Source organism: Saimiri boliviensis, chromosome 2, assembly GCF_048565385.1.
Source record: "Saimiri boliviensis isolate mSaiBol1 chromosome 2, mSaiBol1.pri, whole genome shotgun sequence".
In the NCBI taxonomy this organism is placed as follows: Eukaryota; Metazoa; Chordata; class Mammalia; order Primates; family Cebidae; genus Saimiri; species Saimiri boliviensis.
The window spans coordinates 127,930,061-127,944,843 of NC_133450.1; the positions used below are offsets into that span (position 1 = coordinate 127,930,061).

At 47.5% G+C, this 14,783-nt stretch overlaps 1 protein-coding gene across 50 annotated transcripts in view; it reads left to right on the forward strand.

Moving 5' to 3' along the window:
• The window catches only part of LOC104653481 (uncharacterized), a 190,802-nt gene that overhangs the window by 18,317 nt on the left and 157,702 nt on the right, over positions 1 to 14,783 (forward strand). For 46 of the 50 annotated variants that reach the window (XM_074394266.1, XM_074394288.1, XM_074394263.1 and 43 more), the window contains one exon: positions 3,935 to 12,638. The gene's annotated coding sequence lies outside the window, so the exon portion shown is untranslated. The remainder of the gene's footprint in view (positions 1 to 3,934; positions 12,639 to 14,783) is intronic. The other 4 variants (XM_074394277.1, XM_074394289.1, XM_074394290.1 and 1 more) reach the window with 4 other exon arrangements.

Genomic DNA, 14,783 nt, shown 5'->3' on the forward strand with positions numbered 1-14,783 from the left:
TTGCCAAGCCCTCCCCTGCCCTTTGCGTCTGCCTTCTTGGCTGTGCGGCAGTCCCCTAGCCCCCTCTGCCCTCCGATCTCTGCAGGCTGCAGGCTCCCTCTCTTTTCAGTCCTCTCCTTTCCGTGCTGAATGGCAAAACCCCCCACCAATGGTGGAAACAGGTTTGGGGGCCTCTAGACCTCTGCTAACACCTCTGCCTCTGCTCCTCTAGACCTGGGACAGAGCCCTTTGCCCTGCTGTTCTGCAAGAAGCCCAGGGGAGGGCGCGGTGCTCCCCTCCTGTGACCAGCCGCTCCGTGTCTATCTGTTCAGCAGCTTCTGAGCCTTCTCGGGTTGTTTTATGGCCCCTTTTCCAGTTGCCAGGGAGAACGCTCTCTATGCAGCCCCCTGCCTTTTCTGCAGGAGCTGCTGGACTCCCGGCTAGCCTGTTCAGCCCTGTAGCAGAAGCAGGAGCAGCAGCAGACAGCCGCGGCAGGGCTGGGGTCCCCTGAGCCAGACAGACCGGCTCTCTAGCTGCAAGAAAATTCCCTTTACTTTTCAGAGCCTCGGCTTTTCCCCTGTGAAATGGAGATGAGAGTTTCCCCGTCACCGGCTTGAAGTGAGGACTAAATGAGATAAGTGTAGCCTTGCACACATCAGACACTTCATCAGTGCTTGTGCAGTAGACGGTGGGACCCGGGGGGAGCGAGGTATGTAACAAGTGTCGCAAGAGAGAAAGCAGCCTGGCCTTTCAAGACCCTACTCCGAATACAAACGGGGACCTCTCCTGGCAGAGTCCCCTCTGCTGGCTTAATTGCACAAACCAAGTCAGCCGGAGGCAGCCCCTGGCCTGAGGAACTCACAGTAGATGCAGCAGGCAGCAGAAATGACATGCAGAGCCCACATCTGCATTTAATAGACCGAGAATTTGTATTGTATATAACAGCACGAGGGGTAAAGCATGAAGGCATAAAGGAACATTTTTCCCAGCAGCTCCCTTGAAGGGCCAGTTTAGACAGGGAGGGGTCTGGGGAGGAGAAACCCAGCGGGGTCCGGGCATCCCGTAGACTATGGAATAGACACCCATCCACACACTCGTCCCCCAAGCCACCGCAGTGTGCCTACCTTCCCCGGGCCCAGTCCCGAGCGTGAGGCTGGGATGAAGTGATGCCGGTGGCTTCCTGTCCTCGAAGCTCAGTCGGTCTGGTGGGGGAAAGAAACAGGGACTAAGTCACTGGAAATCGAGGCGATCAAGAGGGGATGAAGGCGTGGAGATTTATGGAGCCCCATCTTGGAGCCAAGTCCAGAGCTGGGTTGTCTGCAAAGAACTCACCCGGGCAATAACCCTGCACAGTGGCCTCATGGGCTCCATTAGATTGATGAGGAAACTGAGGCACAGAAAGGCAAAGTCCTATACTCACCGTCTCTTCAGCTGGTGTGAGGCCGGGCCAGGATGGAACCCCAGACTCTCCGAGGCTCCCCACCACACCCTGCTGCTGAAGGCTGCTCAGCGAGCCTGTGCCGAGTGCTGGGGGGGTGTGGGTGGGCAGGGGACGGATTGATTAGTTATAAGCACCTCCCAGCGGTGCTTGAGATCCCAGCTCCTCTGTGGCCCAATCCGTTTGAAGGGCAGATTCAAAATTAGGTGGTAGCACCTATGGGCAGAGGCTTATGAAAATGGCATTATTAACCTGATGTGGAGAGGGCCCTGCCTGTCTGCAAGTAGATTGCAGATAGAGACAGAGGGGGCTGGGCTTGTTTGTGTGGACAGTGAGTTAGAGAGGACGCAGAACATCCAGGGGCCCTCCGGGGCTTCCGGACAGGGAGAACCAGATCTGGAGGGGCTGGGGCTGGGCAAGTGGGAGAGGGAAGAGGGGGCACGGCTTCAGGGTGGCCCCGGCACGCCAGGGAAATGCCCCAGGCTGGGCTTGGACGAGGCTGTGCAGCCTTGACTCTGACACAGACAGGGACCATGGCCCTCCCCGCACCTCGGTTTCCCATTTGGGAGATAAGAGATGGAAACTAAACACCATTTCCAGAAAAGCCCCCGTTCCCACCACCTTCCCGGCCCCCCTCTTCCCCCACCACCACGATCGCGGTTGCCAGACACCTGTCTGCTTGTCAGAGCAATATTCAACAGGAGAGTTCCTTCCGTTCCTTCCTGGAGGGAGAAGGGAGAGGTGTGGACGGGGAGAGGGGAGGGGAGAGGTGCCCCCCCGCCCCACTCAGAGAGGCCGCTGAGCGGAGTTCTGCATGGGTAGGAGTTGGGCCACCGAAGATTTGTGCCAACTCACGGTGCGGTGGAATCAGACAGTCTGAATTCTTCAGACACCAGCCAGGCGTCTGTGGCGCCCCCACGTGCCACAAGGGGGCTGCCTGGGCCACATTTTTGAGCCCGAAAAGTGAGGAGGGGGACAGGCCAGAGGGGCCGGCGCTTTTGCTCAGGCAGCGGCGCTTTTAACTGCGACAGATGCGTGCGGTCCAGGGGAGCCAGGGAGCCAGGGAGCCCGGGGAGCCGAGCCGGGGCTGGGGGCCGGGGGCCGGGGGCCGGGGGCTGCCGGGCGGGGGGAGGTCGCGGCGGGGGGCGGGGGCTGCAGGGCGCGCCCCTCCCTCACGGCCGGCTGCGCTGCAATGCAGCGGGCTGCGGGAGCTGTCCCGGAGCGGTCCTGTCCGGTGGCTCTCCAAAGTGGGGAATGAGACGAGGGAGGGCGGGAGCGCTGGCTTCCAGGCGCTGCGTGGTGGCCGGGCGCCCAGGAAGCCGAGGGGCCAGAAAGAGAAGAGTGGGGGAGGAGGCCGGGCGTGGCGGCCGGACCAAGGGGTAGAGGGAGGTGGGTGTGGAACTGGGGGGCGCTTGCCCAGCTTGCAGCCCGTCAAGGACGGAAAGGAGGGCTCCAGAGACACTGGGAAGAGTGTGAGGCTGAGCAGAGCCAGAGCGGCTTGGCACACAGTTTTAGGGTAAAAGCATCAACTCTTATCTTTCAAAAAAATAAAAATAAAAATAAAGTAAAAGCCAGAAAAAAGAAAAAAAAAAAAAGAAAAAAAAGGAAAGCATTTGAAAGCTAGACAGCTGAATCCTTCCCAGCATGACTGAGCTGGCCACCCCAGAGTCTAATGGGACACCGTTGTCCCAGTAACCAAAGTGGGACCAGGGTCCCAGGGAAGGGCTCGTCAGGCACCGCTCCGCCTTGAAGAGAAGTACCCTCAGGCCCTTTTCCAGCCAGGGAAGGGCCTTGGGGTCAGGGAGGGACCTGGATCGCTTGGGAAGGTGGGCTGGGAGTGAGGGTGGGCTGAGGAGCGCTGGGGGGGTTTCAGGGGGTCTCTGGGCTTCTGCAGCAGTCTGCACCCTGGTACATCTTCCTCAGTCCACTGAACATAGAATGATTCTCTTCTCTCTGGATCCAGCCCCACTGGTTCCCCTTTCACTCTGAAGGGTTTGCCCCCTGTGAATCAGTTCCCTGCTAGCTGGCAAGCTTTCTCTCATACCCCAGGCCCCTTTGCTCTTGTAAACGGCAGCCTCCACCCCCAGCCCTTCATCTCCTGCACTGTATGTTCACTTGTTGATTTAAAACTCCCTTTATTATAGGAAATTTCAAACAAAGAAAGTAGAGAAAATAGTACATATTTTTACACAGTTTGCTCAATTTTCATATTGTCATCACCCAGAAACAGTTGCCATCAAACCCTGGCCCCTCTTGTTTCATCTGAACACTAAACTCTCCCTCTGCTCCCACGCCTCAGCTCCTACCCCTGGACTACTTCCAAGTAAATTTCAGAACCATATTGTTTTCTCTGAGCATTTTTTGTTTGTGTTTATAAATAAGAAGCTTTCCTTTCTTAAAAATATAACCACAATACCATTATCACAGATAAAAAAAATTAATAGCATCTCCTTAACATCATCCAACATCTCTGCAGCATTCAAATACTCTCGATTGACTCATAAATTTCTTTTACAGTTGGCTTGGTCAAGTCAGTGTTGAAAGGATCTCCTGCTTTTTCAAGGGGATCTGGGGCTCTAGAAGGTAAGTAGGGCCACAAATTTAGGGGTTGAATATCTGCCTGGACCTTAAATGAGAAACCCAATCTCAGCAAACCTCAATGTTCTCACTGCAAAATGGGGGTAAGTTCTGGGTCTCTGCTTGGGTCCTTGGGAGGGTTAGAGCATTAAGCCCTGAAGCCCCCAGCCTCATGCCTAATACGTTAGAGACACTCAGCAAACAGTAGCTGCTAGAGTAATTCTTTTTCCCAGAAATCTTTAAAGGGAAGTTGGGCAGGGGGAGGCAGGCAGGCAAAACACAGCTGGCCATCGTCCATAAAACAAAGCTCCTGGCAGCCCAGGCTCCCTGAGTGATTAAAACAGCACTTGCACCCATCCCCAAAAGGGGAGCCTACAGCCGGGGATCTGGGTTCGCTTGGACCTCCTGGCTCACCGTTCAGCTGCCTGACCTCAGCGGTTGTGACCTGGGACCAACAGGGGACCCCCGCAGGTGCCTATCCACTAGATGGCACTCTCTACTCTGAGTCTGGGGGGACCACCACCCCAAATCACTTTGGCCACTGCCCAGCCCTGGGTGCTGCCGGAGAGAGCACACCACTAAAACATCACAGATAATTTCTAAAAAGCACTTCTCAACATGTCATGCAAGATGCGGTGGCTTTTTTTCCTTGCATAAATCCCAACCAGATTGCAGAAGCAGAGGGAATGAACATTTAATGACTTTGCTGAGGCCAGACACGGGTATGTCTCCACTCTCTTTAAATCCTCACCCTGGCAACATCTGATTTCCCTTTATTTTACAGACTAGGGGACTTTGAGAGGTTAGTAACTTGCCCAAAGTCGGCTGGGAAGCAAGACCCAGGATTCCAACTCAGGTCTGTGTGATTCCTCTGCAAAATGGAGAGGTGGAAGGATGGATGTGAGGTCTGTGGAGGGATGGATGGCTGCATCAAGATGCACGCATAGCTGGAGAGATGGCTGGCCACCTGATGAAAGCTGGTAAGACGGATGAGTGAACTGAAGCACAGGTGGTGGAAGGAGAGAGGAATGAGACAGAATAGCCAATTTCTCACCAAGATCAAAGGCTTACTTGATCTTTGAAGAGAGGTTCCCTCTGAGTGGAGCTTGCTGGTGAAGCTCCTGCCTTCTGTTCTGCCTCTGAGTGCACTGGCTGTGGGACAACAGGTGGGATGGCAGCTTACAGGGACCAAGTCCCAGCGGTGGTGCTCCGTGAGCTGCTCAGTGGCAACTCCCTGTCTCTGCTCTTTTTACACAGTGCTGAGGAAGAGCAGGCATCTGCCTTTCCACTTGCTCTCCTGGATGACTAAGCCCTAAGCCCCAACAGCATACACAGCCCTCCACTGGCACTTGGCATAATTTTATCTCCTCTAAATCATCACAGCTGCCCTCCATGATAGTAATTTCCATTCTTAATTAAAGAAAAGGAAACCAGAGTTTAGGAGTGGTAAGTGACTTACCCAAAATCATAGAGGGAGCCAATGCAGACCCGGGATTTGAACTCTAGTCTTCTTTCCTTCCAAACTCACCCCCTCAACCTGTTTATTCCCTTTTCTTTGACCGTGTCTGAAAACCTCCGCACGCCTTGGCGTTCACTCATGTTGGACTCACTCTCTTGGTCTGTCAGTGAGCTGAACTTCTTGTCCAATCAAATCCAAGTTTATTTCCTGCGTAATATCTCTAGTGTGTTCTGTTTGTAATGATCTCACAAACGAGGGCCACACATATCACTACAGTACAATTAATAAAGTCAAATTAGATTCCTGGCATCTCGTGTTCTGACTGAATGCTAATGGTAGCGTTCGGAAAAGTGACTCCTGAGCAAGGCAAGGAGGGAGGGCTCGGGATGGAGGTCTGAATGGCAATCAGTGAGCCTCGCTGCATACCTGGCTTAATGTTAGCAGACAGGTTTTGAGAACCTTCTCAGAATGTGTGGGCCCTGCCTCACACATGCCAGGTGCTAAGGTTTCAACCTTAGCTGTGCCATTGACTACTTTTGTGAGTTTGGACAACGTATTTAATTTCTGTGCCTCAGTTTCTTCAGTTGTACCAATAGTACCTTACTAATTAGCACTTGAGAATTAAATCAGGCAAACAGACACATTCCTTAAAAGGGAGCATTCCAGACGGCATGGTGGCTCATGCCTGTAATCCCAGCACTTTGGGAGGTTGAGGTGGGAGGATCGCTTGAGCCAGGAGTTTGAAAGCAGCCTGAGAAACATAGGGAGACCCCCCCTCTCCCCGCCCCAGTCTCTACAGAAAACCTAAAAAATTATCTGGGTGTAGTGGTGCACATCTGTGGTCCTAGTTACTCGTGAGGCTGAGATGAGAAGGTTGCTGGGAAGTCAAGGCTGTGCCACTGCACTTCAGCCTGGGTGACAGAGGAAAACCCTGTCTCCAAAAAAAAAAAAAAAAAAACCCACAAAAAACAAAAAACAAAAAAAAGAATGTTTCCAGATGATGAGCATTCAACAAATATTTACTGACGATGAAAATGACAGTTGTTGTAAGTATTGTTATTGAGTTGTCATTTGATATCATTGTCAGGTAAGAATCAATAGCTGAACAGGTTCTCAGAGAGGCCTGTGAGCTTGTCTTTGGAGAGAGAATCAATGGAATTGAAACAGAAATACGAATTTAAAACTAGAAGTTGTAGTGATGGAAGTAAGAGTTCCATACAGCAAAGGGACAGGATCCATCTAAGGAAAGATGAAGCCCTAGGAGAGGTGAAACTCCGGTGAAGGAATTTCCTTGCCGTATAGGGAGTTACACAGGAGTTGGATGGGAGCTGGGGAGAAGCTGAGTAGGTAAAAGGCAAGACAAATTTTTAAAAGTCTCTTAATGGAAGTTTCTGAGGTTGAAATGCATTAAACTTCATAGTTTCTAGCAGTAGTGGGCAAGGTTTTCCAGTTCTCATGTATGACTTCATTAAACTTCTTTCCTTACCTGTTTTTTTGGGGGAGAAAATAGTTTCAGAAACATTTCTTGACTTTTTCTTTTGGAGGCAGCCAGCTGGAAAAATTCTGAGTCTCTTAAACCATGTGGGGCTTGGGAACCGGGTGGCCTCCTCCCATTCCTGGTACAGCATGTCTGTAACCTGAGCCCAGGTGGCATGTGGCTGTGTGTGGGGTGGCTCTGGGGGGGGGGGGCATCGGATACCCTAACAGCCAGGTGGGAGGATATGGGTTTAGCGTGTTGAGTTTCGCTGTGATCCCAGCATTGTCTGACTCCAGAGTCTGGGCACTTCCTGTGAGAACTGTAAGCCCTGCAGCTCCTCCAAGGACAGTTTATTCACTCATCCAGGTCTAATGGTACAGCCTGGGGATTCCCTCTGCTTTTGGGGCTGCCCGTGCGGGAGGTCAGAACAACCTTCACACCCCCCTCATGATTTACTCTCACAGTCGAGTTGCGGGCTGGCAGTGGGAGTTTGATGCCAAAACGAGGCATGGGGAAGAAGTGAAAAGGGCAGCTCCGGAGCCACAGTGCCGTGTTGGCCCCCTGGCTCAGCATCTCCTTGCTGGGGGACCACTCACAAGTCATCTGACTTCCCCGAGTCTCAGTATCCTTAGGTATGAAATAGGACTAGTAATGTCTTTGAGCAAATCCCGTCAGCATAGTGTCTTCCTCCCTCGCGCCACTGCCTGCCCCTTCCTGCTTTATCTTCCTCCCCAGTTCTCACCGTCTTTTATCCCATGCATTAATTATACTCACCCTTTCTGATGATTTTCTGCTCCTATCCACCCACAGGGATGTGAATTCTCATAGGATGGGGATCTGTCCGTTTTGCCCATTGCTGTATCCCCAGCACCCAGACCCGGTACCAGTACAAAGTGCATGCTCAAAAATTGCGGGGGAGAAATTTATAAGATACTGCTGAATTGTATCCACCCCAGAGGAGTGTCAATGTATGCAAAGTAGGCAGCGTGGTGCTTGGTACAGAGTATGCATTCAATAAATATTGGCTAATTATGATTATTATGTCTAATTCACAGGACTGTTGTGAGAATCAAACGAGATAATGTATGCTGAGGCATGCTGTGAACACTACGTGCTGGGTACAGGAGGTACAATATTAATGATCCTTGCTGCTCGGAGGGAACCTGTACTTAAAGTGTGATGCTTTTCATTTTCATACCACTTGGGAGGGAGGAAGGGCTGGTGGGAGGATTGCCACCTGAGGTTCAGGGAGGGGACTGGCCTTCCCCAAGGGACCCCAAAGTATGAAGAAGGCAGGAGCCAGTTCCCACACTGGTGGTCTTCCCATGACTCCCTTATGAAAGTCCCCCAATGTACAGATGGATGTATATATGACAATATCCATGTACACTGTAACTCTATATAATATATAGAATTATTTTTAGGACCCTGAGTTGCTCTGAGAACAGTTGTGCCAGGTGGTGCCCGCCCAGGACAGGCTGGGAGGGTGAGAAGGAAACTGGCTGTGTATGGGTGGTGAGGCCCACCGTGAAGCCTCCTTTGGTTTCTTGGAATCAAGTTGGACACCAAGAATCTCATGGCATAGACTTCCCCAAGGGCAGCCCCATTTCACAAAGTGAATTTTCATTTTCCATAGCTCATCCCTTAGTGGGGTTTCTGTTTTTCAGGGCATTTGTTTAAGCTCTGATGGCATGTCCAAAAAAGAACAGACCCCAACAATTTCCTGCCCAAGCCCCATCCTTCCCCCAAACCCTTGGCTTGACCTGAGCATGGAGCTAATTCATTTCTTTGATCAAACTGGGGACTGTCTGAGCAGTGGGGTGGGCGGCATGGGACAAGGATAGGGTGGGTGTGCACAGGTGTGCAAGGCGGGCTACTTGAGGGGTGGGCGATAGTTCAGGTCACCCTCCGGTTGGACCCACGAGGGCGCCGCGTTCCTCATTCTACAAATCGTGCAAGTCGGGGCACAAGACAGAGAAGCCAGGTCACGTCTCTGCAGTTACACAGCTCACGAGTGCCTGCTGGGGTGGAACCTGGTCTGTCTGTCTGTCTAACACCAGAGCTGCTGCAGAGGGAGCCAAGATTTGGGTGAGGGAGGGGCTCAGAGATGGGGTGGAGGGTTTTTTTTTTTTAACCTGGTTGCCATTGGTGTGAAAATAATAACGTAACTCTGCTTGGGAACTAGTGCCGTGACTATCTTGCTGAGAGTGAAACAGGCACAGAGAGGTTCGTTTGCTTTCCTGATGTTGCCCAGCTAGTTGGGGGTTGTGGCTGGATTGGGGAGGTGGGCACTGAGGTGTGAGCATATGTGCTGCAACCACTGGGCTCACTGGCTCGTGACATGAGCACAGGGGTCGAAGGCTCAGCCATCTGGGTTTGAGGGCTTTTACCAACTCCCCAGTGGTGGGTGTGCTCTGAACTCAAGCTTATATATGTCACACTCTCCCTTGACCCTTCTTTTTAGCCTTCAGTTGAAAAATCCTGCAAGCCACTGATCCACGGAAAACATTTAAGAATACGTATATTACATATATGTTGTAAATTTACTTACATATATATAAACATATATTTGGAGAGGGATTGTATCCAGCAGATTTGGGAGTGATTGTTTAAGGTAGAGGGAGGCAGGGGCATGAGAGGGGGAGGAATGGAGGTGGAGACCATCAGTGGTAATTGTCAAGGATGGTTTTTTTTCATGTTTAAAGATGTTTATTAAAGTGTTATTTTTAAAAACTTATTTATTTTACTTTAAGGGTGGTTTTAACAATCAATACACTAAGAGAGAGGCATGCTGGCAGCAAGGACAGGAGTGGGTCGTAAACCAGAGACGGCGATTAACTCTCCACAACTGAGGGACATTAAAAAAGAGATCGGAGTGGTTTGTGGCTATTAATTTTGTTATTAAAAATAATCAAGGAATAAAGAAATAAGGTAATAAAGGCCCCAAATGGAACAATTCTGAGAATGTGTTCTGGGCGAAGGATTATACCTAATCCAGGTCTGGTAACCTGATATTAACAAACAGAAAAGGCCCTCCTAGGCTATTTTCTTTCCTTTAATGAGCTTTATGTTCCATAGAATGGGCACACTGGGGTTTCTCTGCCAAAGAAGGTGACTGCGGACAAATAAAATCCGGCTTCATGGGCGCTGATCGAATAGTTAAAAATGAATGAATGTGTTAACAAAATTAGAGACAGCCAAGCATGGACCAGTGATGGCAATGTGTTCCCCAGTCTCCAGCTTTATAAATAGATCATTGATGAACAAATATGGTATGTATTTAAGTTGTACAGTGTGACATTTTGATATACACATATATTGTGAAATGATTACCGTAATCGAGTGAATTAACGTATCCATCACCTCGTGTAGTTCTGTTTTTCTGTGTGTGCAGTGAGAATGCTTAAGGTCTAGTAAACAGCTTTCTATTCTCTGCTTCTGTGAGGTTATTACAAAACAAAACCCAGTTTCCAGGCTGTTGAGGCTATGGGTGGGAAGTGTATCAACAAGTATACAGAAGAGTCATTGGTCTTGGGCTGAACGGTGACTTGAAGGGTAGCGGCTGCATAGTTAAAAATGAATTACATGAGTACAGAAGTGACAAAATAAGAGTACCAAGAATGGACCACAAAGACGGTGTTTTACAACCTAAAGACTAAGATTTATCCATTTATGTACAATTGTGGACTATTTAAAATAAAACAAGACTTTTATCTCAGTGGATAGAGGTATTTGGATGTCCTAATCAATATTTTTGTTCAAGATCAGCGGTGGGTTCATCTGTGTTTGTTGTATTTAAAAAAATACGTGAAAACATTGAAAAGGGTGAGTAGGAGTTGAAGATGATTGTTACTCCAAGTCTGCATTATCTGCGTCCATTAGGAAGAATATCTGGGTTGGCCCCTTCTTGGGTAAGATGCAGAGGGACGTATGTTTGTGATAGTCGTGATTCTTGTTTTTGATTAGAATGGTAAATACACTGATTGTAATAATAGATGAATGATTACATACAATGAGAGGTATGCTTGGACCAGTGGTGAGACTGTTATGAAACAAAGATTATAATTAATCCTGTGCTTCTCACCTGACGGCCATTAAAAAATATCTAGGTTTTAAAATTCTTTTCAATATCAGCCTTGTGTTCCACAGAATGGAGGCTCCAGAGTGAAATTAATGATACTTTGTCAGTGAAGGTCTTGATTGTGAACTCTATGAGAAACGAGCCGTGAGCCAACCAATGTAAGTAATGTTTAGCGTTGGTGTTCTGAAGTTGGGCAGTTGGTTGATGGTTGTTGATTGCATTATTAAACGTGAATGGACACATAAATAAAGGTAAAGATCACTGGCGTGATGAGAATGTCATGAACCAAGGGTGATTAATTTCATTTAGTGTAACTGTCATCAAATAAAAATAATATTACTGAGCTGTTCTCTGTAACAAATGAGCAAAGAAAAGGACCACACACACACACACACACACACACACACACACACACGTATGCTGCGTATATATCACATATGTCATGTGTTACGTTTATACATGGATTCTATATATATGGCCTATGTAATATGTGTTATGTTTGTTTTTCATATTTTCAGACTGGGGTGGGTTTATATATGTTTATGGGGTAATTAAACATAAATAGATGCATGTATAAAGAAGAACAAGAGAGTCAAGCATGAATTATTGAAGACAATGTACCATGGCCTAAGATTTATGATTACACAGCTCTAGAAATTTGCAAGACATCGAAACACAAATATTTAAGCTGTTTCATTCATTTCAGTAGCATTCTGCTGTTAATTTGTGCACTACACTTTTGCACAAACACTTCCCTAATGAAGAAGTTTGGGGTGTTAAGTCAGTGGCAGAGGGCCACATAATGAAGTGAGGTCTTGGTAGTTTTCTGTTGGTTGAGTAGAATTTGTGAGTGTTCTTTCATGATTTTTGTTTAAAGGGATAAATAAAATTAAAAAGAGCCAAGCATAGGTAATGAGGATGATATTTCATAGAAAGTGAGCCTTATTAATTAAATTCTACACAAATAAAGGCCATTAAAAATGATCCAGGATGTTCATTTTTCTAATAGTTGCTGTCTGTTGCACAGAATGGACAAATCATAGTTTATGTAGTCATGTAATATTTATGAGAATTCTGACTTTTACTTGGGTAGATAAGGTACTTAAGGAAAATGTAATTAATAGTTGATGTTCTTAAATCTTGTCTGGAGAGTTATTCAAGGGTGTTCATAAATAAGCAAATGAATGAATGAACAAACACATGAATAAAACAAGAGAGGGCAAACATGGGACAAAGGTGATTGTTTCTCATTGTAGTAAATTCTTTTTATTGTATGTAGCTTCAGCATCCATTTTGAACCCACGTTTAACTTTCTAATTCCAGAAGCAGGCTTACTCACCCGTGACACAATTGGCAGTTCTTCACGTCCTCCCAGTTCTTAATGTGACAGATCCAGATAGGACTACCTTGTACAGCCGCTTCCAGGATACTGCCTCCCTAAGGAACAGCTAGACGCAGCCCACTTGACTCTTCTCATTGACCCCGCAGCCCGTGTGGACCACACAGATATAGTGGCTTGCTCTAAACTCACCAGTGAGAACTCTGAAGGAAGCCTGCTTGGGAGATGCCCTAGACCACAGTACAGGCTTTCCCCCTTCCTGGTGGCCATGTGAGGCACGCAGGATCTGTAAGTAATAAACCGCTTCTGTTGTCTCATTTCATGTGTTTTGCTGAGTTGCTTCCTCTGTGTCTCACCTGACCAATACACTTGAATCAAACTTCTTTCCTGGTTGGGGATCTCCTAGAGAGTGGCTAGGAGTAGACTGGACACAGATCAGGCAAGAGTCATAGGGGGACTGCCAAAACGAGTTTCTTTTGAGAGGGACACCTGGTAACGGGTTAGGATACTTAGGCATTACACTGTTTGCTAGGATAAAGACGTATCCCATAAAAAATACACTGTAAACACCCATGACCACCTCTCCTGGATCTCCATCAGGGCAGAGCTAGAATTTATATTCACTCTCTTGAGACAGACCTCAAGACCATGTGCGAGGAAAGTACAATACTCATTATCCTCAAATTATGATTACTCCAATTCAGTTCATCGAAGGTCCTTTTAAAAATGCATTGTTTAGGTGCTGAGCGTGGTGGCTCATGCCTGTAATCCCAGCACTTTGGGAGGCTGAGGCGGGTGGATCACGAGGTCAGGAGTTTGAGACTGGCCTGACCAACATAGTGAAACCCCGTCTCTACTAAAAATACAAAAACTAGCTGGGTGTGGTGGTGCATGCCTGTAATCCCAGCTACTCAGGAGGCTGAGGCAGGAGAATCGCTTGAACCCAGGAGGTGGAGGTTACAGTGAGCCAAGAGCCACTGCACTCTAGCCTGGGCAACAGAGCAAGACTCCATCTGAAAAAAAAAAAAAAAAAAAAAAAAAAGTAAATGTATTGGTTAAAGAGTTAGTTAATATTCTAGTTTTTGCATGGGGACATGTTGGATGTTGATTTTAGTATGAAAAAAAATAATTATGTAAATGTATAAAATAAACAAAAGGCCAAGACATGGACTTGTGATGAGAATGTCCAAGAATGAAAGGATTATCGTTAATTAAATTCTGACTGCCATGCAAATAACCTACCCTGTTGCATTCCCTTTGCCAACTGTTCTGTATGTCATTTTGTACATGTACATAGTTTATTTACACGTTTGCCCATAAATAGAAATCTGAGCTATTTACTCTGAGTAAGGAACACACGAAGAGGTGGAAGATGATGTGAGTGTTCTATTATTGGAGTAAGAGGTTGGATTTATGGTTGCTCATTAAAACTTCTTTAGAAATGATCCAATCAAATCAAAGAGTGTTAGCATAAACCAGTGATGGTGTTTCATGGAGTGGGGATTATGATTAATCCAATTAGGTTCATTAGAAAAAGTTCCAGACTATAACACCGCCCCCCCCCCCCTTTTTTTGCTTTGAGACAGGGTCTCACTCTGTTTCCCAGGCTAGACCTCCCTGGGCTCAGATGCTCTTCACACCCTCAGCCTCCTGAGTAGATGGTACTACAGCCGTGCACCACCACACCCAGCTAATTTTTGTATTTTTTGTAGAGAGGGGGTTTCCCCATGTTGCCCAGGCTGGTCTCAAACTCCTGGGCTCAAGCAATCCACTGGCATTGGCCTCCCAAAATGCTGGGATTGCAGGTGTGAACCACCATGCATGGCCCCAATAGAACTTTCTGCAGTGATGGAAATGTTCTGTAGTCTGTTCTGTGCAATATGGTGGCTACTAGTCACATGTGATTATTGAGTCCTTGAAATGTGGCTGGTGTTCATGAGTAACTGAATTTTTTTATATGACTTAATTTTTATTGATTTAAATTTAAGTAGTCACGTGGCTACTGGCTACTCTGTCACTTGTGTTAGGTGGTTGGTTCATGGTAATTTTCTGAATATTAAATATGAATACATCAATATAAAAATTAAATAAAAGAGTTGCTTATGAGCCAGTTATCAGGTTGTTTTCACACTGCTGATGAAGACATACCCAAGACTGGGAAGAAGAAGAGGTGGAGGTAAGAGAAAATGAGAAAGATGCAAAAGCGGAAACCCACGATAAAGTCAACAGATCTTAGGATACTTATTCACTACCATGAGAACAGAATGGGGGAAACTGCCCCCACGATTCAAATTATCTCTGCCCATGTCCCTCCGACAACACATGGGAATTATGGGAGTATGATCAAGATGAGATTTGAAGGGGGACACAGAATCAAACCACATCATCCTGCCCCTGGCCCCTCCAAATCTCATGTCCTCACATTTCAAAACC